The 25,896-nt window shown below is 34.0% G+C and overlaps 1 protein-coding gene and 1 long non-coding RNA gene across 4 annotated transcripts in view; one reads left to right on the top strand and one right to left on the bottom strand.

The window, feature by feature from the left end:
- gpc5c (glypican 5c) overlaps positions 1-25,896 on the bottom strand; it is a 276,595-nt gene that overhangs the window by 85,326 nt on the left and 165,373 nt on the right. The gene's annotated exons all lie outside the window — the stretch shown is intronic.
- The window catches only part of LOC147846482 (uncharacterized), a 455,407-nt gene that overhangs the window by 407,971 nt on the left and 21,540 nt on the right, over positions 1-25,896 (top strand). The gene's annotated exons all lie outside the window — the stretch shown is intronic.

Here is a 25,896-nt window from a genome sequence, read left to right as displayed (position 1 = left end):
TTGTTAACTTCCGATTGCAGCTGTATCCCTTCTAGCAACAACAGCAGTGCCTATTACCTGTTATATAACAAGTATTATTAAGCTGTTTGAAAGACAAAATACAGTACATGTTCCATTACATATTTGAGAAGTATCAGAAGTATCAGAAATGTCACAATATAAATAGCACATTTGCCAATATTTACAGAAAAGGGCATAGAGAAACAAAATAGGATATACACAAAGATCATTGCTGCTGGTGCTGCTTTGCTTTCAGAAAGGCGGGGCTTAGAGAAACTGGATCCTTAAATGAACCATTTCAGACCTTGTGAGTAAAAAGCAGATGCTGCAATGAACATTGTGAGAAAATCTAATTCTTTTTTGACGTGGCACAGATGTAAACCTATCGTAGAAGACCTCCAAAACTAAATTAGAAACATTTCAAACTGCATAATGGATGCATTGTACAAACATGGTAAAAAATAAATAAATATGACCTTTTAAATATTACTCAGAATTAAACCAAATGGAACGACTTCACTTGCAAACAGAAATCTAACCTTTTCTAGAAAGAAATAGGACAATAAACAGCAATTCAAGTTTCATACAAACGTATCCCTTCATCCGCACTTTCTATAGTCCATTAGGTCCAATGAAAATCAACCACTGCTTATAAACAAGTCTCCGAAACGAGTATTTTTGATCAAAGCCCTTATAGACCAATTAAGCTTGCAATCATGCAAAGTAGTCAAACGAATAATTTAATTACTTATGCATGTGTTAATGGACTGGCTGGCAGTGTCGTGACTGAGTCAGCAAACCAGAGCTCAACCAATGCGGACAGAGTCTGAAGCGCATTAAACAGAGAGTGCTCGGGACTCATTTCCCTCAAAAGCTCTCTAATTATACACACTATAAAGAATTAATTAAAGAATGAAAGACTGCAGTGACCATGGTTACAGTTTATTAACTGGCTGAAGGCCCAGTTCTCTCGGTCTCACTTACTTCTGTGAATGACAAACAAAACAACACATTACTGAAGCTAGAACTGCCAAGGTTGACTTGACACAACAGATTAAGATTCATTAATTAGGTGTAAACTTTTTCACAAACTGAAAGGCAAGTCAATTATCTGTCAAGTATGTATGGCAATTACTGGACAATGGAATAGTTCACCCCAAAAAATTTTTAAATTTGCTGTTAATTTGCTCAAGCTTATGCCATACATGATGTAGGTGACTTCTCTTTTACTCATTAAGTGCCAGTAACCTTTCACTTGCATTATGAACTGTTTACATTATAAAAATTACATGGTTGACTTAAATTTAAAATTTGATTTTAAAGTTGAATCAGTTGAATCGTATGAGTCATTTTTAACTTGAATAACTTAAAACAGCTTGTATAACATAAAGCAAAGTCAAAGTCAAAGTGAATCTGCCACATGGACAGACATACAGAGAACTGAAATTATGTTACTCTCAGAGCCTGGGTGTATACAAATAACATAAATAATAAGTCAGAAACATAATTAACTTAGTTTAATAAGTTAAAATTAGCATAAAAACATGTTTTGTGACTTACTGACCATATAATATCTGGTTGTACAAGAGTAGGACCAAGATTTCAGTCTTAATCATCAAACATGCATGCACACAATGGACATTTCGCAAATAAATCATGATTCATTAAAACCTTTGTAGTAAAATTTATTCTAAATGTATGAAAACATTAAAGAACAACTTAAAGTACACATATACAATAATCAACCTGGGGTCTTATAAACATGTAAAGTATAATGAATGCTGCATATAATCAAATATGTTATTCACAGGGTGAATTAAAAGTATAAAAAATGATAGTACAAAAAAAAAATGCTGGTTTCCACGCAATCGATTTGTGTTGGGACAACATGAAGGAATTAGGTTAACTTATTAGTTTTTACAAATTAACAGTAAATGGATCGAACATAAAACAAGTAAGTTGTCCCAAAAAAAACTTGGTTTCAACTTTTTTTTTTATCAGACAAACAGTAAACATAATTTTTTGAGTGTGGTGTATAAAAATACAAATCCTTATATTAACTATGATAATTGTGTTTTAACTTGTGTTTGGTGGCATGGCAACTGTGACTGCGTCTTTAGAGAATGAACAGATATGTTTCCTGTGAATGATCAATAGCTCAAATGTTGTTTTTTTTTTTGTTTTTTTTTTTAAGAATGGTTTATAATAGGCATCAAGTGTTTTGCGAGCTGTTTTTATTTATCTGCAGTTGGAAAATGCAGTGCAGAAAAAGCATCAAAAATGCAGATAAAGTTTTTTGCCTAGCATCATAAAAAGCGCAGTTTTTTTCTGAAGTAATGTTTTCAAAACTAAAAGCATGTTCCACATTCAACATCAAAACCTTCATTAGCATTAAAGCATTTCATTCTTTTGTGTTTGTGCAATAATGATCTCATCTTAATTCATAATTTGTCATCTTATAATTTTCTTTGCACAGGGGTCCGTTCTTTGTACCTCACTTTAATGATCTAAGATGATCTGGTTTTAATCTTGATAAGTGATCTTTGGCTAATTTGGTTCTTCAAACAAGTTTGCGAATCAGATTAAAATATCTGGATGAACGGATCTGAGATCACTGCATGTGTTTTAATCCTCGAAATCATGATCAGCAATGCAGTGATTGGGTCAAGAGTGAAGGCTATGTCGGAGCATATGAGTGTGCTTGACCCAAATGTATTAATCAGCCTTAAGAATGCAGATATCTATAATGAAAGCATTCTATTACTTTCATAACTGTTTATGCTCATTTAAGACAAAATTATTTGTGTTTAAAATAAAATGTGCCATGACAGACATGTTAACATATTATGAAGTGTATTTGTTTGTTTAAAAGCACACTCAAATTCCAAAGTATCCACTTTTACTCCTCTTCAAATAGTGTGTACAGATGCTGATCTGGCAACAGTGTCCTTGAGTGCGTCCATCAGTCAGCACCAATACATTAATTGACAGATTCAGCTGCATATGAAGGGAAACGCAGTGAATGTGGCCATTTTTATATTCATTTCAACGTGCTTTTGAACTTAAAATAAAGCGAAAGCTAATTCTTTTGAACAGCTCTTGCATTTATGATCATCTCTTTGATGCTACTTTCACTTTTCATAGAAAGATTTTTAAAAATAAAGGAGAAATAAAGGAAAATAGTTAAACGAGATGATGTAATGGTAAAATAACTGGAGAATCCTGACAAAAACGGGAGGGTTGACAGGTATGGTCATCAATAAGTACCAACAATGCATTACTTTGAAGCAATGGTCTCAAACTCAATTCCTGAAGGGCTCCAGCTCTGTACAGTTAAGCTCCAACCACCTTAAACTGATTCATTCATTAATTCATTCATTCATACATTCATTTTCTTTTCGCCTTAGTCCCTTTATTAATCTGGGGTCGCCAAAACAGAATGAAACGCCAACTTATCCAGCATATGTTTTATGCTGCAGATGCCTTTCCAGCCGCAACCTATCTCTGGGAAACATCTATACATTCCCATTCACACTGATACACTATGGACAATTTAGCTTACCCAATTCACCTGTACCACATGTCTTTGGACTGTGGAGGAAACCGGAGCACCCGGAGGAAACCCATGCGAACGCGGTGAGAACATGCAAACTCCACACAGAAACGCCAACTGACCCAGCTTAGGCTTGAACCAGCGACCTTCTTGCTGTGAGGCAACAGCCCTACCTAATGCGCCACCGCGTTGCCCCACCTCAAACTCACACCTGCTAAATAGTCTCTCGTAGTCTTGAACACCTTGATTAGTTAGATCAGGTGTCTTTGATTAGGATTGGAGCAAAGGGTTGGCCCTCCAGGAATTGACTTTGGCTGTTTCTTAATATCAAGTAAACAAAGTTCGGACTTGCGTCCTTGGAAGTTCAGACTTGGAAGAACGAACTCAAGTCGGTTACTTCTTCAAATGGAACGGCAGTGTACTTTGTAACGTCACTTACCTCACCATGGATCCATCAGTTTCACTTTACATTAACAATAAAACGATTTATTTATATAAAGCACTGCCTTATAATCAATTTTACATTATTATTATAAATTAGTATTTTTAATTTAAGAAAATGTAAAAAAATCACCATAAATGTGAAGTGAAATGAGTTATTATACATTATGAGTTATTAAACTACAATGGACATTATACAAATATAAAGTACAAGACATACATAATAAGAAATAAAGATAACGTTAAGCAATTTGGTAAACAAAGACAAACCTGGTTCAACACGGTAACATAATTAAACACAATTATAACAAAAATACAAAAATAATACTGCCAAAATAATACACCTGAGAACAAATAATACATTTAAAAGACCCAAAACTGTCCGCTAGATATACACAATATGTATTAAATATCATGTTTTAACTACAATGGAGAGATGCAATGGACTGGTCAATGCATTCTGCGATACTTGTGCTTGTAAGTTTACACAAGTCTCCTCTCAAAGCATCCTTGGCAAAAGAGGCGGAGCAAGCACACATCCGAGAATTTTATCTGTACTTAGCAAGATGTGAACTTTGAATTGGAACAGTACTTCGGTTACGGTTGATGACGTTTTACGAGGACACAAGAATGCAATACAGACAAGAACGCAAATTGAGAAACAGCCTTTGACATCTATGCTTTAAAGGCATAGCTCATTTTTGGGTAAACACTCCCATTAAAAGTCAAGTATGTTTGCATTTTGACTAGTAAAACTGAGGAGCACCACTTAATACTTTTACTCAAGTATTTTATTTTGATATCTGTATTTGCAGTTGAGTGCTTGATTTGTGTGCTTCATCCACCGCTGCTTAGGACCAAGATTAAGGGCCTTTGAGTCTGGCAAACCTGCCGATTGCTGAGTTATTCACATTGGGAAGTCAAGTGGAGCATCCAACACACACTTTATATACTCCATAAGGCAGACGATGTAAAGGGAGTTGAAAACGCAGTTAAACTCACGGCCTGTGTGTGTCCCTCTCTTCCTGTTCGCAAACGGTCCGGGCCAGAATTCATATCCTAAGAGAGCCACAATCACAGCTAGTTCAGACATCTGCTCAAAGATGCGTCCAAAGTAAGATCGGATTGATTCCAGGTTAAATATTGTAACAGGGATTGCTGCTGCAAGAGGCATTATTGATAGAACATTTACAGTTTCTTTTATTTTTCTTTACAATGCATAAAATGAATATCCTAAATAGTTTGTTGAACACTGAACATTCCAAGATACTTTTTTTGGTTAAACTCACAAAACTGTTACATTTATGCCTAATGCAAGAACAACAAAACATAGAAACAAAAGTATCTGACCAAGCCTGCAGTACACAATTCATCAAAAACACAGCAAAACAATAACAATGTTAAATCTTTTATATACTAGGGTTGGGCATCTAAGCTATAATGCCGATCCGATACGCATCTCGATACAAAGAATACGATCCGATATATTAGTGATGCATTTGTGACATATTGCGATGCAACACGATACGATTCACACCCATATCACGATACAATGCGATAATTCAGCACTAATTAGATCAAGTTTATGTGATGATGTGAAAGAGGATGCTGTGCCATTGAATGAGTTTGATTATTTATTAACCAAGCAAAACCAAGACTTTTTTTACAAACTGGCTTTTCTCTCAGAGCCAGAGTGTCAGTTTACAGTAGAGGGCCATTTTAGAACATATAGCACATATTATTTAAGTATTTTCAAGATAAACAGAATGTATAAGTGCAATATATATTAAAATATATATATTTGCACTCTTTCAACATAAAGGTTTAGCATTGCACAACAAGAATTGTGATTTAACTTTTCAACTATGAAAACAAGTTTTACAAAGATATATTTTGCCACTGAATATTCAAAACTTAAGGTTGTGAACTAGCAGTGTTATGCTGCTTTGAAACATCACTGTCACTGTAAACAACAGGCTAATAAAAATATAACAAACCCGCAATCTTCTTGCTGTGAGGTGGTCAAACTACCCACTGTGCCACCGTGACACCCATTATTTTTATCATTATTATTATTAATATTATTATTATTATTATTATAATTAAATAATAATTAACAGGAGGAGGTGTTTAAAACCTTCGTTCTCCGTGACACTAGGCTGAATATCTTTGCAGATGAACAATGCAATAACATCCGTTATTGGCAAAGAGCGCACAAAACTGTTGCGCATGGAAAAAAAAAAAAACTTGCAATGCTTTTCTCACTACTTTTGGAGCTGGTAGCTACAGTTGAAGCAGTGCAAAAGCCGGGGATGCAGGAACACTGGAAGATGCTTTCACAACAACACCGTGGCGCCGCTTCAAGTGAGATTTCAGATTAGTCGTACTGCCCGCGTATTTTACAGATGCGCGGCACATTTTGCAAATTGCATCTGTCCTGTCATGTCGTCCATCCTTAAATCCATATTGTTGCCAAACTTTAGATTTAAAACTCGGTGGGGAATAAAATGTTTGTTTTGCTTCTCGCGCTTTCTGAGGGCGCACCACTAGCTTCATCCGCACACCTGATACACTGAGTTGTAGTGTAAGTGTACACATCCGCAAATCCGTTGCTAGGGCTTACTTTATGTAGGTCGATTAAATTATGCGCCAAAAACAGGTTGACAACACTTGTTAATAAATAAAAAATACATTCTATATTAAAAATATAAGCTGTATCTTGGAAAAACCGATGCATCTCGCAAAAACAAAAAGTCCATTAAAATCTTCCTAATATGCTAATTTGGGGATCAAATTGCATTTCTTCTTATTATCATCAGTGTTGAAAACATAAGATCTATTATTTTGTGAAACCATATTTACATATTGACATTTCATTTCTGGGTTATTTGATGAACAGAGAGTAGAAAATAACAGGGATTTATTTACATGGTTCAAAGAAGTGATTTTTTGTAACTATGTAAAACCTTAAGTGTAACCTCGATTTTTTTGTGTTATTTTTATTGTAAGCATTGTTTCTGTATAAAATTGTGTTGTTTATTGCACAAGTGAATTTTTGTATACAAAAATACATTGTATGAATCAAAATTGGGGCGGTGTTGTGGCGCAGTGGGAAGCACTGTTGCCTCACAGCAAGAAGCTCGCTAGTACGAGCCTTGGCTGGGTCAGTTGGGATTATTGTGTGGAGTTTGCTTATTCAGTGTTTATTCTTGTTTAGTTTTTCCACTTACAAAGTCTACCATGTAAATAGCAAATTTGCCATGGTAAACGCAACTGACTCTTAAATGGAATGGCAGATAAGACTCTGATTGGTTTATGTTCAAAACACTCCCAATAACTCATTAGGAGAATAAGCTCAACCCTGTAAGACTATGCTCCACGGCGCAGAGCGTATTTATCTGTCCTTAAAATAGCAAAAGTAGATTCAGAAAAGTTGCCCTTAATGCTTTTGCGCTCCGCGCCTGAGACTTTGCGCATAGATCGTTAAAATAGAGCCCAATTTTTTTCACTTCTGGCGCGTGTTTGAACATGTATAGACCCTCAAAACTGCAATACATTCTAGAGAAGAAGAAGAAAAAGAAGAAGAAGAAGAGGAGGAGCGAAGCAATTCTAATAGGGCCGTAGGTGCTCTGTCCCTAGCAATGAAAAATTGCTTTTCCCTCACTGCACACCTGAATGGTTAAAAATATAAACATCACAAGCAGCAGTTTTGATGTTAATTATAAGAAATAGTTTTATTTATTTATGTGTTTTATTTATTTATGTGAAGCTGCTTTGACACAATCTACATTGTAAAAGCGCTATACAAATAAAGCTGAATTGAATTGAATTGAATTGAATAGTTTTACTACTAATTTTCTTATTCTCTCTGTTATAGAGAGATAACAGTAAAAACCATCAAACTAAAGAATGAAATTAACTAATATATATACACACAAAATACAAACTACAGTGTTTCATAACTGGCTTCCTGACTTTGAAACAATATTTCATGTTGAATGTGGAATCGATGCTGGACAAGGAAAAAACATGATATCTGATCTGATTCATCTAATCTGAGCATTCAAAATCGGATTTCAAACCATGTACAAATGTGGCTTGGATTACAGCTGTAAACATTAGATCGTGTGGTTTTTCTTTTTTTCTTTTCTTTTTTGCAGTTTAGACTACTAAAAAAAGTTATTATTACATCTTTATTATTGTTTTTTTATTTATTTATCTATCTTTTTTTGCTGCCAATATCATTCCAGCTTTTAAATAACTGCTAAAACAAGTGAAGTGAGCGCCATAGACTAGATGAATAAGGATGGAAATAATGTCTCTCTTTTTTCCACTGCCGAATTATCCAGAATAAGATCAGGTACTCGCTCTGTAAATGTTTTCAAAGCACTAAACTCCTAAAAATATACAATAAACCGCTTTAACCAGAAACCTTAAAAGACCTCAGACGCTCAAGCACACAGATCCAGAGGAATGTGCAAGATTAAATTCCTTCCCATAAGCCCTAAACTTTCTATTCACTGCAAAGCCCAAGTTTCCAGAGTGACCGATCCTCTCGAAAGAGCAGGTCGAGGTGTGTGTGTGTGTGTGTGTGTGTGTTAATGGCTAATAGCTCATGCTGCTCTGTTGAACAAACCCCAGCAGGGCTCAAGAAAACACATTCCAGGAGTTAATGACCAAAATGAGGGTAAAATATTGCATATTTACCTCACACTGGCATCCAGTGAGAAAGCCAGAGAGTGAGGGAGTGAAAACGGAGGAGAGATCCGAGCGGAGAAAGTGATCGGGTTTATAAATCTGTGTGTGAGCGGGACAATAGCTCACCAGAGAGCTGACAAACATGTACCAAGACATTCTGAAGACATTAAAGGGCAACAGAGCAGCAGTGTGTGTGTGTGTGTGTGTGTGAGGCCAAGCTTTCTTTCTCACGACTCCCTGAAGAGGGTTTCTGCTGCTTAGGTTGAGCTTTCCCTCACACACTCATACATACACACACTGGTAGGGTGTGTAGTTGACAGTCAGTCCCACCCTCACACAGCCAGACTCCATCACCTCATGAGGAACAGTACTAGAGACAGAGACAGACAAAGAGAGACCAGACGAGACAAAATACTGCATAATAGACTACCACTAACAAAAAATCTACTTTTTTTTTTTTTAAATAATATTTTTTAGCAAGAAAGTATTGGTTTGAAGTGATGAGAAAAGCATTTCCTTTGGTCTTTAATTAAATAATCAGTAAATGACTTGTTTCTGAATCTATACTAATAAGAAATGTTCAGTCAGCTAAAAAAAAATAATGTATCAAACAAATAAATCATGCAACTGAAATTATTTCTGACGAGTCACGTAACAATATATGCAGTGATGCTGAAAGCTATGTCGCACATTTTTATGTTTTAAATAATTAGTAAACATCATTTGAATGATTGCAAACAAGGGAAAGTGACTGAATTTTAAAAAATTCTCTTTTTCATATTTATTCTTTTGTGTGTGTGTTTTTTTACAGAACACAATGTCTGCTGAGTGTTTCTGTAAGTCAGTGGAAAAGAAAGAAAGAAAGAAAGAAAGAAAGAAAGAAAGAAAGAAAAAAGAAAGAAGTGTAGAAGAAAGAGAGTGTAAGCTATGAAAGTGTGGAAAGAAATGACAACCATGAAGTGTGAAAGAGCAAACGACAAAAAGACAGACAAAAAAAAGAGGCAAACAAGGGCTTTTGATAGTTACAGGAACTCAGTGATAAGAGCTAGCCTCTAGACTCAAAAAGAAAGAAAGAAAGAAAGAAAGAAAGAAAGAAAGAAAGAAAGAAAGAAAGAAAGAAAGAAAGAAAGAAAGAAAGAAAGAAAAAAAGTGAAAGAGCAAAAGAAAAAACAAGAGTGAAAGAAAGAGCAAAAGTAAAAGAGTAAAAATGACTAGAGAGCGAAAGAACAAAAGAAATTAAAAGAGCAAAAGAAAGAGAGCAAAGAAAGAGTAAAAAAGCAAGAGCAAACGAAAAGGCTAAATAAATGAATGAAATAGAGCAATTGAAACAGCGAAAGAGCAAACGAAAGTGAAAAGCGCAAGAGTGAAAGAAAGAGCAAATGAAAGCAAAGAAAATATAAAAAAGTGAAAGAGCAAAAAAACGTGTAAGAGCAAGAGTGAAAGAGCAAAAGAAAGAGCGAAAGAACTAAAGAGCAAAAGTAAGAGCGAAAGTACTAAAGAGAGCAAAAGAAAGAGCGAAATAGCAAGAGTGAAAGAAAGAGCAATAAAAACAAATGAGCGAAAGAACAAAATAGAGCAAAAGAAAGAGCGAAAGAGCAAAAGAAAGTGAAAGAATAAGAGTGAAAGAAAGAGCAAAAGAAATAGAGCAATGGAGCGTGAAAGAAAGCAAGAGCAAAAGAAAAAGCTAAAGGAATAAAGAGAGCAAACAAAAAAGTGAAAGAAAGAGTGAAAGAGTAAACGAAAGAGTGAAAGTAAAAGAAAGAGCAAAATAAATAGAGAGCTAAAGAAAGAGTGAAAGAAATAAAGAGCTAAGAGTGAAAGAAAGAAAGAAAGAAAGAAAGAAAGAAAGAAAGAAAGAAAGAAAGAAAGAAAGAAAAGGTAAGTAAGAAAATAAATCAGAAAAACAAAAATGCAATAACACAAGATGCACTGAGTGGAATTTGAAGACTTGAGCTTTAAGGAAGTGAAGTCATTCATTCCGTTTTGTTGTGAAAGCAAAGGATTCAGTTCTGCTCACATGTCTGTGTGACTCAGGATTTGTCACATCCCAATCCAGAACATCATAGCATGACATCACAAAACAGAGACAGAGAGATCAGATTAGATGTACCTTTAAATGCTTTGGGCTCCATTTACATCCACACAGACATTACAAAACCAATGAAATCACATTGACAGCAATATAGTGGACGTGTCAATATCCAATAAATGATTAGGTGTAGATTAGCATTTACAGCTTACATTTGTTGTGGTTTAAATATGGACAATATCAGATTTCCCGTCAGGGTTGCCAGATCCATGAAAATCTACCAGCCCAATGACAACTCAAAACCCACCAAAAGGAATAAAAAATAGCCCATTTTTTCCTCTTGCCAAATCAGTCAATTGCTTGATTCCTCCAAATGGAAGGGTTTACTACACATTATCTGATATTTTACACATACTTGTAGATACAGTATACGTGTAAAAGTACTGACTGACTTTCTGTACACCAAATACCTTTCTTAGTTAGATGTGGACAACCCCTGACATTATCCTCATTTAATATGATGCCAGGTGGTTTTAATTGCTCAGTGCAGCCAGTGGTCTTTTAGGTTGCCAGGTATGCATTCTGGAATCAATGTCCATTAAAGAGATAGTTCTCCCAAAAAAATGTAATTGTCATAATTTACTCACTTCTTCCTCACCCGTTTAACTTTTTTTTTTTCTTTTGATGAACAAAAGATGATACAAAAGGTAGAAACCTGTAACCATTGACTTCCATACTTTTTTTGTTTGTTTTTTCTACTAGTCAATGGTTACAGGTTTTCAGCTTTCCTCAAAATATCTTCTTTAGTGTTCAGCAAACGAAAAGAACCTCATAAAGGTTTGAAACCACTTGAGGCTGAGTAAAACGTGAGTACATTTCCACTTTTGGATGAATTATCACTTTAAGAATGTGAAAAAGTCATACACACACCACCCCAAGTACATTTTCATTGTACATACATTGAACTACATTTAAAAAAGAGCTGAGTTGTGTGGGAAAACCACAAACCCTGGCAACAATGTTTGCAGTGAAAACTGATCATGATCCTGAACAGATCCCATGTGCAAAAGAACAATTACAAACAGCATAGACTATATAGTTATCCACCAAATGTGTAAATGATGTGAATAAAAGACGTTGTCAGATTGGGTTTAAAGTTACTGCTATTGGCATTTCCATTGACATCGGCACATATTTAACAAACCATTAGTGGTTTGTTGTGCTGGCACTGACGTGCATTGAAATTTCTGAACCTTAAAATAAATGTTATGCGATTAAAAGCAGTCACATCTGGACAAAAAATCTGATTTGGGCCACATTTAATTGCAGTGTTAACATGGCTCAAACTGTGTTTTAATAGCCAAAATATACAGTAAACAACAAACAAATATTTACACCCTGTTACTTAAAGTGTCAATGTTTACCAAATGAGCAAATGTCTGAATGAAAAAGAACTTCCCCATGCATATAGCTCCGTTAATTACCAGTTTGGTGGCCGAGAAAACTTATCGTGCAGCAATTTAAGATAACACATTTATTTACAAAAAATACCTGCAAACCAAGAAAAATCTATATCCATTTGACGGCACACATGCTGCAAATCCTCACAACGCAAACCATACTTGTCAACATTGGGATGTGAAAATAAGGGATATGCCCACCATAATAAGGGATCCCCCTCCCCAAAAAAAATCCCCAAATTACTAAATATGTTAATTCGGAGCTGTTTCATTTTAAAATAAACAGTTAAATGGTCAGTAATATGTTTTAAAATTATTAACAAAAGAAAAATAAAAATATACATTAGCAGCAAATACATTAGCAAACAGTTCAGCTTATTAAAATTAATAGCTATTATAATGAAATAGAATCAAGCTATCCAATCTCATTAGCCGTTTCTCCACTGTATAATCTACACATTCTGATTAAAGAGCAACAAATGAATATCTTATTTATTAAGATTTTTTCTATTACATTAAATAACAGGTGTCACTTTAGAAATGCACACATCTAATGGTATAATGAAAGCATTCCACTGCTTTCCTAACTTTTTATGCTCATTTAAAGAGCCCATATTATGGGTTTTTGAAAATTCCCCTCCATGTAGTGTGTAACACAGCTCTAAGTGAAGTGAAGTATCCAGCTAAGGCTTAAATCTGTAAGTGTACAGTGTTAAAAACTGTTGATTCATTTATAAAAGAGTTGACTCATAGTGCTTCAAACGAGTTGCCTTGATAACAAGTCATTAGGTGTTTCACCATGACGTACTAACGAAACCAAGTTATTCACGTGCACGCGCAAACCAGACTTTCTCTCCGCTTCAAATCGCGTGTACAGAATTTGTTTGGGAAACAGCATCTGTTTATCACTATGGAGCACGTCAGCTGACAGTCATGCCCCCATTATATGATTATCATAATTATATATATATATTATATTGAAGATATGGGCGGCGGCACCTGTAATCAAAAGAAAATGGAATCGCGCCATTTTTAATATTTATTTATAAGTATTTCCATTCTTAAACAAAGGGAAAGCACAGAAGTCTCACGTTTTAGAGGAAGGGGCGACCCCTGGTGGTTCGGTGGTATGGGTTGCGTATAGGGAGGCTTGGCTGTTCAGAGAAAGACTGAAAATACGGGAGAAATACGGAAAATACCTTTACGGGATGATAGCGGGATAGAACAGTAAAATGCGGGAGAATCCCGGGAAAAACGGGAGGCTTGACAGGTATGCCACAAACACATTTTTAAAAAACGCACTGCATTTTCGAACAATGCAGAAATATTACGAAAATGCACTGCATTTTCTCAAAACGTAAACAATTTACATACTTACAACACTTTCAAACAGCACGGAACACAACAGAAATGTTTCAAGTGGACCCTAAAACATGACAGACCCAGCTATTTAGGTTATGGGCTGTGTCCGAAATACCCTTCTACTAAGTAGGTACTGTATTTGAATTGAAATGTAATATTCGACTGTTCAAAAAGTACGTTCTATACAGTATGAATGTGATCCAACGTTTTGTCGTGATCATGTGACCTACCCACGCCACCTGCATCACTTCACTACCATTCATGAATTCTCTCGCAGTGCATCATGGGATAGCGTAGTCCATCGAATGCACACTTTAAAATCTCGCCAGCAGTAGAGGTCATCCAGAATACTTCTCGCGTACTGTTTTTCGAATTTTATGAATTCAGACATACTACTCGGCTCGCATACCGTTTTTCGATACTATGAATTTGGACATGCTCTACTCGACTTGCATACTGTTTTTAGAATTCTATGAATTCAGACATACTACTCGGCTCGCACTGTTTTTTTTTATATCATGAACTCAGACATACTACTCGGCTTGTATACTGTTTTTCAAATATCCTGAATTCGGACTTACTACTCGACTTGCATTTTGTTGTTCGAATACTATGAATTCGAACATACTACTCGACTTGCATACGGTCTTTCGAATTCTATGAATTCGGACGTACTACTTGACTTGCATACTGATTTTAGTGTACTATTGAAATATTAGATCGTAACATCCCTTGAAATATTTCTGTTGTGTTGAGTAACAGAAAATGTGCCGGCAGCTTATTACAATGTTTTTGTACCACATTATACAACACCAACCCAGACAATATATTACTTTAATCTATTAAAAATGTTCATAAAAAAAGTCACTTTTTTCAAACTTTTCACAGTTAAAAAGTTATGGATGAAAGCTCAAGGTCCCTTGATGCAATTCAAAAGCATAAATAAATGCAAGAAACTGATAATTCACAGATTTTATTTTTATTTTTTTTTTTTTTACAGTGTACATTGTAACATATTTTGTCTCTTGTCTGTAACCAGTAATAATGTTGCTGACTGCAGTTCACCAAACGGCCACCGGTGTCACTAAAAACAAGAATTTCTGAGTTCTGCTTTTAGCCCTTTAATTTAATGTTTTATTTGCCAATTCTGTTGCACTAGCAATTACAGAGTGACTGTTGACATTCTTGTAAAGTGAAATCAGACGTGTGTTGGACAGTGCTGAGTGTTTAGTGAGCTATTGATAAAGCTCTAGACATTCTTCTGCCACTTCAAACGGTGTGTTGTTCTCCCCGAGGTCTCAAACTAGAGATGAGCCTTTGATACTGAACACCACTACACTGCATTCACACACTCACACACACACACACACACACACACACACACACACACACACACACACACACGATACTCGGGCCAGCAGAGAAAGAACCAGGAAATACAGGATAAGTGATGATAAAGCAGATTAAATGATCAATACACTCCGAACACAATCTGACTGATGACTGAAACAACTAACACTGTGTGTGAGAGTGTAATATGATATAGGGAGGATTTGAACATTTTTAATCTTGTCGTTATTGACTTCATAATCACCTCATTCTCATCTCATGACTTTCTCCTGGGGAACGCAGACATTTATATTTAAAGAATGATGTGATCACATTGTTTCAGTTCCCAAATGTTCTCCATTTAATAGAAGTCAGTGGGAACTGAAACAGTTTGCATCCCTCAAAATAACTTCTTCCCAGAGAAAGAAAGATCAGTCATGGAGGGTTGTTACTATGCACTCAAAATTACATGAAACTCCGGAGGAAATGTGGATAGCGTGGTGATGCAGTGACATTAATCGCATTATGTGCTATAACATGTCAGATTAAGGTAAATAATTAGATTACTGATGACCATGTAAATGAAGTCAAAGAAAATTTCTGAGAAAGTAAGGAACAGTCGACCTAAATAATATTTGTTACTTATTTTTCAACTTAACTAATTGTAAACCATTTTCCTTTAAAGATGTAAGACAATGCTGTTCTTTATGTAACAGTAAAATAAATGTGATTAAGGGATGCCGAGCTCAAAAAATATTAAATGGCCATAATTGTGTTTTTCAAAATTCTGGTTTCCCAATTGATTGAGATCATTTGGCTCAAGAGTAAACTGTGTTTCAGACAAGTTTAGTTAACAGTGTAATTCAAATGAAAACGATTTGACATAGGCTCAAAATTTATTTTGCTCTTGGGTTCTATTTGCCTAAAAAGAGTTGAAATAGCGCAATGCATGTGGAAATGTGTTTAATTATTAAGTCACACCAGTGATTTATTTGTTGAGCGCATGACAGTGCTGTAACAAATCCAAAAAATAATGTTATATTTACCTAAAGTATTCACTGCTGAAATTACTTATTCCATCACGTCCAATTTCCATGTGTAATTTAACACCAGAGCTATCAGAATTCTACAACTACAGAATAGAATTACTAATTACAGTACACTACCTGACAAATGTCTTGAGAACAACAAATAATAACTTGACTTCTAGCTGATCATTTGAAATCATAAGTGGCTTATATGAAAGCCAAAGGCCTGTAAATATAGGCTTATTTTGCCAAAATAAAATATGATCATGCCTTGATTTTTAATGATTTAATTAACTAGCATATCTTCAATGACTCAAATAACTTATTAATAAAGTCATCTGGAATGCCTAAGTAAGAGCTCTTGCAGGACTCCCAGAGTTTATCAAGATTATTTGGATTCATCTTCAATTGAATTCATTTCAATTAATTTCATCTTTATTTCTACAGCGCTTTTACAATATAGATCGTGTCAAAGCCTGCTTCACATAGACGGTTATATTAAATTAAGACAGTGTCAGTCCAGTTTTCAGTGTTGAAGTTCAGTTCAGTTCCATACTACCCCAGATACACTCAATAATGTTCATGTCTGGTCACTGGGTTGGCCAGTCCTGGAGCACCTTGACCTTCTTTGCTTTCAGGAACTTTGATGTGGAGGCTGGAGTATGAGAAGGAGCGCTATCCAGCTGAAGAGTTTGCCTTCGCCTGTGGTTTGTAATGTAATGGGCAGCACAAATGTCTTGATACCTCAGGCTCTTTATGTTTCCATCCACTCTGCAGACCTCTCGCACACCCCCATACTGAATGTAACCCCAAATCATGATTTTTCCTTAACCAAACTTGACTGATTTCTGTGACAATTTCGGGTTACAGTAGGTCTTCTGCAGTATTTGGGATGATTAGGATGCAGTTTAACAGATTCATCTGAAATATATTCTGCCACTTTCCAAAATGATCAACAAGTTATTATTTGTTGCTCTTACAACAAGGATTGACATCAAGACTTTTGTCAGGTAGTATAGTAATCATTCTGACTGTTATTATATAACTATTATATATATATATATATATATATATATATATATATATATATATATATATATATATATATATATATATATATATATATATATATATATATATAATATTAGATGAAAGCTTTGTATGTCTGTGGTCACATTTAATTATGTCATCACCCTAAAAATACAATATTTTTGATAATACAGCCTATAAATGTATAGTTAGGATACTAGACCACATATGAACATCCACACCTCCTTCATTTTCACTTTCACATGCAGAGGAGATGGCTTTTTGTAACACTCAATATGCTGTTTTAAAAGTAAAATGTGAATATGTGCGTTTTATTTAAATTACAATGGTCAAAATGACCACCTTGGTAGTTCTAGTGTTTAGTCATTGAATTTATGCCTTTTATTTTAGCCATTTTTACATTCAATGGTAACAACTTACTTTCACCGTTTGTTGAAGTAAAGGGAGGGGGTGGAAATAAGTCAGTTAAACTCTCTCCTTACCGTTTAATGTCAAGTAAGTCATACAAACTTGGCACAGAATAAAAGTAAAAAAGGTATGACTGCATTTCATTTTTGGGCTGAACTGCTATTTAATTGATGTTGTTGCTCCAGAGCAAAATCTGCTTTGGCAGTCCAAACAGAGCAGCCAATAAATGGGCCGAGTGTAATGCAGTATAGCAGACTTCCTTTAGAGCAGGTGTTGGAGAACAGTAGTGCCGCAGGTCAACACAAACCCCTTCTCAAACTCAAAACTTCTCCCAGTCGTCCACATTTACACTCGCGAGTGTGATGACAAGCTGAAAAACACACAAATGCTAACAGCGTCTCCACACCCAAAAGCAGCTGTGCCGCTGGCCTGACCTCCAGATTCCAGTCGGGATATTTACAGGGAATTGGATTTATTTATTGAGTTTTAATGGGAGGGACAGGCCACCACTGACCTGAACTACAGGCAACACACCAGGGCTGTCTTCTTTCAAGTGTACTTGAACATCCACAGAGAAAATTTGATATTTCCTTGCAATTTTAAGTGGATCTATTTATGGAAATGAAAATGTTTTTTTTTTATTTTATCGGCTTCTTAAGTGAATGCACTTTTAGAACTGTTATTTTTTATTTTATTTTGATTTAATTCTTTAGGGGATGTTATGATACTAAAGTATGTTTTTGCACTAGTAAACTGAAAAAAAAAAGATTCATTTGATTTATATTTTTTATTTATTTTTTTGCGTAATTGATTGCAAACAGTTTATATGGGCTGAAGCGACGCTCCAAGGACAGACGAGTCTTCGCTGAGGCCAGCTTCCAGCCTCCACCACGGTGACAAGCTCTGCACAAGACTTTTGGCCAGCAGAGAAATTAAAATGGTCGTGCCCAACTGAGTCTGGTTCTCTCAAGGTTTTTTTTTCTTCACTCCTATCAGGTGAAGTTTTTTTTCCCTCTCCGCTGTTGCAACTGGCTCGCATGGTTCAGGATTGGTAGAGCTACGCATCGATGAATTTGCTCTTCAGTGTTTGAACTCTCAGTAATGATTTTAAATCACACTGAACTGAGCTAAACTGAACTGAACTGAACTTAAACACTCAAAACTAAACTACCCTGATCCAGTTACTATGACCATTTACTGTATGTAAAGCTGCTTTGACACAATCTACATTGTAAAAGCGCTATACAAATAAAGCTGAATTGAATTGAATTTAAACATCTGAAATTTAGTAACGTACAACTTAATTTATTTGTTTAAATTCAGCTCATAAAAATTGTTTGTAAATTACCCTAAAAAAATTGTAAATCCAATGAATCATTATGGGCACTGTCACCTCACAGCAAGAATGTCACTGGTTTGAGTCTCAGCTGGGTCAGTTGGAGTTTCTGTGTGGAGTTTGCATGTTCTCCCTGTGTTTCTGTGTGTTTCCTCTAGGTGCTCCGGTTTCCCCCACAGTCCAAAGATAGGCGCTAAAGGGAAATTGAATAAAATAAATTGACCGTAGTGTATGTGTGTGTTTGTGTGTGTGAATTAGTGTGTATGGTTGTTTTCCAGTACTAGATTGCGACTGGAAGGGCATCCTCAGCGTAAAAACATATTCCGGAATAGTTGGCGGTTCATTACGCTGTGGGGACCTCTGAAATAGAGACTAAGATGAATGAATCCTTTTTTCAGTGTATGAGCAGATAGCACAAATTATAAAAATTTCTTACTCAACACCATAGTTACACCATTTACTCCACAAGCTGGGGTCTGTTCTTCGTACCTCGCTTAAATGATCTAAGATGACTTGGCAGATCCTGGATCTTTTAATCTTGATAACTGTTCTCTGGCTAATTTGGTTCTTCAAACAAGTTCGCGAATCAGATTAGAATGTCTGGATAAACTGATCTGAGATCGCTGCGTGTGTTGTGAAGGACAGATCTATCGATCCTCGAAATCATGATCAGCAATGCCATGATTGGCTGACGGCACAGCAGCGTAATGACATCATCTGATTAATATTCAATTATCCATGTGAGCAAAATTACATCAAATGAGCAGTAAACGGCTTGTTAAATATGACGCGCAATAACTTTCCACCTTTGTTGTGAGCTGCAGGCTTTACATTTTCATGTGTCAAGTGTATTCATCATGTATTTCAATGCAAATCAATGTATTTAGTTCTACATTTAGAAAAGATTTTCTTTATTATAGTAGCCGTTTTTTAATCGGTGTAAAGAATAACTGGTTGTTTACAAAAGCGTTTTCATATTGGTAAAGGCGTCTGCAACTTTTGTGAAGCATCAAATCACAGGCATATTAACTATCAAAACATGTTTATGACTGCATTAATGTATTATTGCTTTAAAAAAAGTCACATATTGTGCATTTCTATTATACACAATTTGTACTAAAGCGATCTAAAAAGTTCATATCAATAAGTTTTCTCTTTGCACCACCCGGTGGCAGTCTTTGTACTTTCATTTCGAGGGTGCAGATTGCATACGTTTTATTAATATGTATAACTTTATTTATTTTATTAATGACTATAACTTTATATATATATATAGTTAAAAATATGTACCATTTTCCCAAGTGTATATAACTACTACTGTAATAAAATATCAGAATTCGGTACATACCTTCTGTATTATCTTTGCTTGAACTGAGCCGATCTAATCCTGTTTATATGAATTGAACCTGCTCCCGATCAGGTTTAAGCTAGCAGAACTGTTGCTATGACAACAACTCTCGGATCAGCTTTGAAGAACGAAAAGATCCTGGATCATGTCAAATCGTCTATATCCAAATCCAGCTAACTGAGTAATCCACGTACGAAGAACAGACCCCTGAACAAAACATACATAACAAAACAAACATATATATACACAGTTGAAGTCAGAATTATTAGCCCCCCTGAATTATTTGACTGCTTGTTTATTTTTCCTCATTTTCTGTTTAACGGAGAGCAGATTTTTTCAACATATTTCTAAACATAATAGTTTTAATAACTCATTTATAATAACTGATTTATTTTATCTGTCATGATGCCAGTAAATAACATTTTACTAGATATTTTTCAAGACACTTCTATGCAGCTTAAAATGAAATTTAAAGGCTTAACTAGGTTAATTAGGTCAACTAGGCAGATTAGGGTAATTAGGCAAGTTATTGTATAATGATGGTTTGTACTGTAGACTATCGAGAAAAAGATTAGCTTAAAGCAGCTAATAAATTTGTCCCTAAAATGGTGTTTAAAAAATTAAAAACTGCTTTTATTCTAGCCGAAATATAACGAATAAAGCTTTTTCCAGAAGAAAAAATATTATCAGACATACTGTGAAAATTTCCTTTCTCTGTTCAACATCATTTGTAAAATATTTTAAAAATAAGAAATACATTTGAAGGGGGCTAATAGTGCTGACTTCAACTGTATGATTGTATGTATGTATATATATATATATATATATATATATATATATATATATATATATATATATATATATATATATATATATATATATATATATATATACAGTTGAAGTCAGAATTATTAGAACTACTAGCCCCTTGAATATTTAGCATATTAAAATAAAAATAAAAGCCAAAATAAAACAAATAGAGCTTTCTCCCGAAGAAAAAATACTATAAGACACAAAATGTCCTTGCTCTGTTAAACATCATTTAGTAAATTTTTAAAAAAGAAAAAAAAATCAAAGGGGGGCAAATAATTCATCTAATATAATAATCATTTATATTATATATACAATAACTATTTTGCCTCTCAGGTACATTTTTCCTGTTTTTAAGATACTTAATCAATTTATCCTGAAAAACTAAAAGTACTTTAGGATTTATTATTACTTCTGATCAAATCATCCTTGCTGAAAGTCCTTTAAAATAATGTTGCTGTTTTTATCATGGTTTTCACTATCAACATACTTATTGCTAACGATATAGGAAATAGTTTTATAACAGGGATAAAAATAGGTTTAGTGAAGATTCAGGGATCACATGACACAGAAGACTGGAAAAATCAGCTTTTCTATCACTAAGTAAAATTACGTATGAAAATATGTTAAAAAACATATTCAAAATGTTAATAATATGTCAAACTATTACTGTTTTTACTGTATACTTTTAGTAAACTTATAATTATAATATAAATATTTTTTATCAACCCCAAACTTTTTATGAAAGTTAAAGAATAAGAAAATGTTTGTAAATATCATAATTCGCTGTCCTTTTATACTTCTCAAAGCCAAATCTGCAGGATTTCAGAAGCACTTGCTCGCATAAACCTGAAGTCTACTGTAACTGAAATGGTCTGAAGTATGTTCAGTTGCTGTAACTGAAACTACATTCTCCAGACAGTAATTTCCTGCATTTGGGCAATAAAATTTAAAGTTTCAAACAATGAGCAAAGAGAGGAATGATCTCAAACTGCAGGCTGTAGAGGAGATCACTCCATCTGATCTGAATCTAGACTGAAGCTCCTCATTCTGCTACGCTGACTAACACATTTGTGTGGATGCTTCCAACCAATTATTGAAAAAGAAAGAAAGTTAGAAAAGAAAGAAAGAAAGAAAGAGGGAAGGAGAGAGGGATGCTCTGCTCTGTTCTCCCTCTCTGTCATTCTCTCCTTTTCATTTTTCATGAACCACATATTCAGACCTCCAAAGTCCACCGGATCAATATTTCCACTCTCCTCCTCAGTAACAGCAGATTCCTCCGGTGGTTTTTAGCATGCATAATCGCAAAAGGAAATCAAATATTTCTGTTGAGAAATTCTCTTACCATCTGGGAAAAAGGAAATTCGGAACTTTATCAGGGTGAAACAAAGGTGAATGTGAGAACGAGGGACACGCAGTCATTTTTATGATCTTCCGTTATCAGTAATTTTCCATAAATGATTTCTATTCTCTGTTCGGTTAAAAGCAAGCCGGATAGCAGTGCTCTGATGGCTATCAGCTATTACAAATATCAGCCATAATGGAACAAAACAGTCCAACCCAGAGAAGTTAAATGGACTTTATCTCCTTATTATGCATGCAGCTGCATTTTACAAAAAAAAAACTTTCCTGCTATGTATTTATTATTATTATAATAATTATTATTATTATAATTATTATTATTATTATTATTATTACTTATACTTCTTTTTTCTTACTTATTTTCTTACTTATAATTCTTTGAGTTTTAAAAAACTGACAAAAATGCTGTGTATAATAAATTATTATTATTATCATCATCCGCATCATCATTATTATTATTATAATTATCAGCCTCATCATCATTATCAACAATAACAACATATTATTATCAACATCATCATCAACAATATTATTATTGTTTTTATTAAATATTTTTTTATTATTTATTCAGTAACAATAAAAAGTATTCCTTTTATTATCATCATCATCATCAACAACATCATTAATTATCATCATCATCATCATCATCATTTATAATAATAATAATAATAATAATAATTATTATTATTATTATTATTATATTATTATTATTATTATTATTATTATTATTATTATTATTATTATTATTATTATTATTATTATGATTATTATTGTTATTATTATTATTGTTGTTGTTGTTGTTGTTGTTGTTGTTAAAAATTATATAATAATTATTATTCTTTTTATTAGCAATTAGTATTTTTTATTATTTAATAGAATTAATCACAATAACAATAATAATTGTTATTATCAACAACAACCATTATTATTATTATTGTTGTTGTTGTTATTATTATTATTATTATTATTATTATTATTATTATTATTATTATTATTATTATACTATATTTTAATAACTTGAGTATAATAAATTATTAATTTGTTATGTAAATATATTTTGATATATATTTGTAAATAATGTAAATAATAATATTGTTTTATTTGATTGAAACAAAACTAAAAACTACTTTTATTAATATAAATAATAAAATCAAAGTTTTAATTTAATGCAAACTAGAAATATAATGTTCAAGCATGAAATAATGAAGTATGATTATCTAAAAGTTAAACAACTATTATTTTTCTTTTTAGAAACTACATTGTTTTCATTGAATTCCACATGAAAGTAAAAATGTTCACAAAGCATGCATGGTTTGTGTTGAAGCAGTTTTGTATACAGTATACTGTGTGTGTGTGTGTGTGTGTGTGTGTGTGTGTGTGTGTGTGTGTGTGTGTGTGTGTGTGTGTGTGTGTGTGTGTGTGTGTGTGTGATATTCTCATGCTTATTTACTGATACCACGGGTTCACAAGGCAGTCAGATGACTCTGCTGGATATTCAGTCTGCAGCCTCTGCCAGTCTTTAATCCTTTACTTCCCATCAAAGTCAGCCTTACTTCTACATGTGAGACCTAAAAACTCCATCTCTCCATCTTAAAACTCACAGTCTGCTCTGGGTGCTGTTTGTTAGGTAGATGTTTCATCTCTTAGTTCATTTTGCAGAACATCAGGATCACTTTGATGAGCTGTTTATTCACAAATGAAAGAACCATCTGCCCTTGTTTTCTGTGCCACGCTGTTAACACAACAGTCTATCAGATGAGAACAAAACAACACAACAAACAACAGGAGGAGGTTTCAGAGACATCAGTAAATTTCTTTAGATTTTCTTACATTGGAACTACAACACTAACTGATGGGATAATCCTAAAAAAGTTTGTATGAATCTAAAAAACAAACATTTTGAGAAACCATTAAAAAGTTGTGGATGCTGATTTTAAGGAATTCTTCAAAAACGTTGATTAATTTAGGAATCAATAGTGCTGGGCAAAAATAAAATTGCATCAAAATATATAGAGAACCAGGGGCTTCATGTACCAAGACTTGGATTGAATTCATACTAAACATTGTTTACGCACAGTATTAAAATCAGATGTATGAAACACTTTGCACACGGAATCCCACACATTCTCTTTGTACATCCGAATTAACGTGAAACCCCTTCTGCCTCCTCCCCCGTATGAATATGGTAATGACTTTACTTTGGCAAAACCAAACGAAAAAGTAATGGCAAAAGCAAGCAAGAAGAGAAACTTCACAGAATGTGAATTGGAGGTGCTCATATCGGAGGTAGACCGGAGAAAAAGTTATTTTGTGTTATTTGCAAGTTTGTCCTCTGGACTTAATAACAAAAGAAAAAAAAATAGAGTGGGAGAGTTTAGTTGACACAATTAATGCAGATGAACATCTGAACATCGCACTGTGAGTGAATTAAAAAAGAAATGGTCTGATGTAAAGGTGCAGGTTAGGAGGAGAACAGCGATGCACTGTCAAAGTGTGGACCGAACAGGCGGGGGAACAGAGGATGCTGAATTAACACCTTTTGAGGAGAGTTGCCTCAATTGGGGGTGACTTTTTACTGTCTGGAGTAATATCCATGTCTGTGGGAGACACAGATGTATTAGAGGAACACTTTGTTAGGGCGGTATAGCAGCACCCCTCCGCTCTTATCAAGGCAGCGCCACCGGCATTTCAGCTGCCCAATCACTCGCTCTACAACTGGCCGAGTGCGAGACACTTCTATTGCCATAGACTAAGGATTGTATACATTTGCAAATGCTTTTATATGTTCTAAATCACATAATTGGTAAAAAAAAAAAATATATATATATATATATATATACATATATATGTCATTTAACCCATTTTATCAATTATAAATGAATAGCAATGTTCTCCACATGTGTTGGTGCGATACCTTGTAGTGTAGCAATTTAACAACTGCCGGCAGGAGTTGCCAATGGAAATAAAACAAACACAAACAAGAAATGCATGTACGCCAGACATAAAGTTGGTGCGGACCAACGCCAATTCTTACGTTAATTTTATCGTTAGTAAATCCAAATGTGAGTGTGAAACCTAGCGTACACAAAGTTTTTGGGCGTACGCAGTGTTGATACATGAGGCCCCAGGAGTGCCGGTTAAAAATAAAATGAAGAATCAAGTGACATTTGAAGGTTTAACTAGGTAAATTAGGTTAACTAGGCATGTTAGGGTATACAGGAAAGTTATTGTATAACTATGGTTTGTACTGTAGACTATCGAAAAAACAATTTTATTTAAAAAAATATTTTGACCTTAAAATGGCTTTCAAAAAATTAATAACTGCTTTTATTCTGGCCGAAATAAAACAAGAAAAAAAATATCAGACATACTGTGAAAATTTTCTTGCTCTGTTTAACATCATTTAGGGAAAAAATGTATATATATATATATATATATATATATATATATATATATATATATATATATATATATATATATATATATATATACATATATATATTTTTTTTATATATATATTTTTTATATATATATATTTTATATATATATATATATATATATATATATATATATATATATATATATATATTTATTTATTTATTTATTTATTTATATATACACACATGGGTGGCACAGTCGGTAGTGCTCACACTAAGAAGAAAAAAAAAATATCAGACGTACT

The sequence above is a fragment of the Danio rerio genome, chromosome 2 (genome assembly GCF_052040795.2).
Source record: "Danio rerio strain M-AB ecotype USA chromosome 2, GRCz13ab, whole genome shotgun sequence".
In the NCBI taxonomy this organism is placed as follows: Eukaryota; Metazoa; Chordata; class Actinopteri; order Cypriniformes; family Danionidae; genus Danio; species Danio rerio.
The sequence above is the reverse complement of the archived record's forward strand: the minus strand, read 5'-3'. Positions and strand labels throughout refer to the sequence as shown.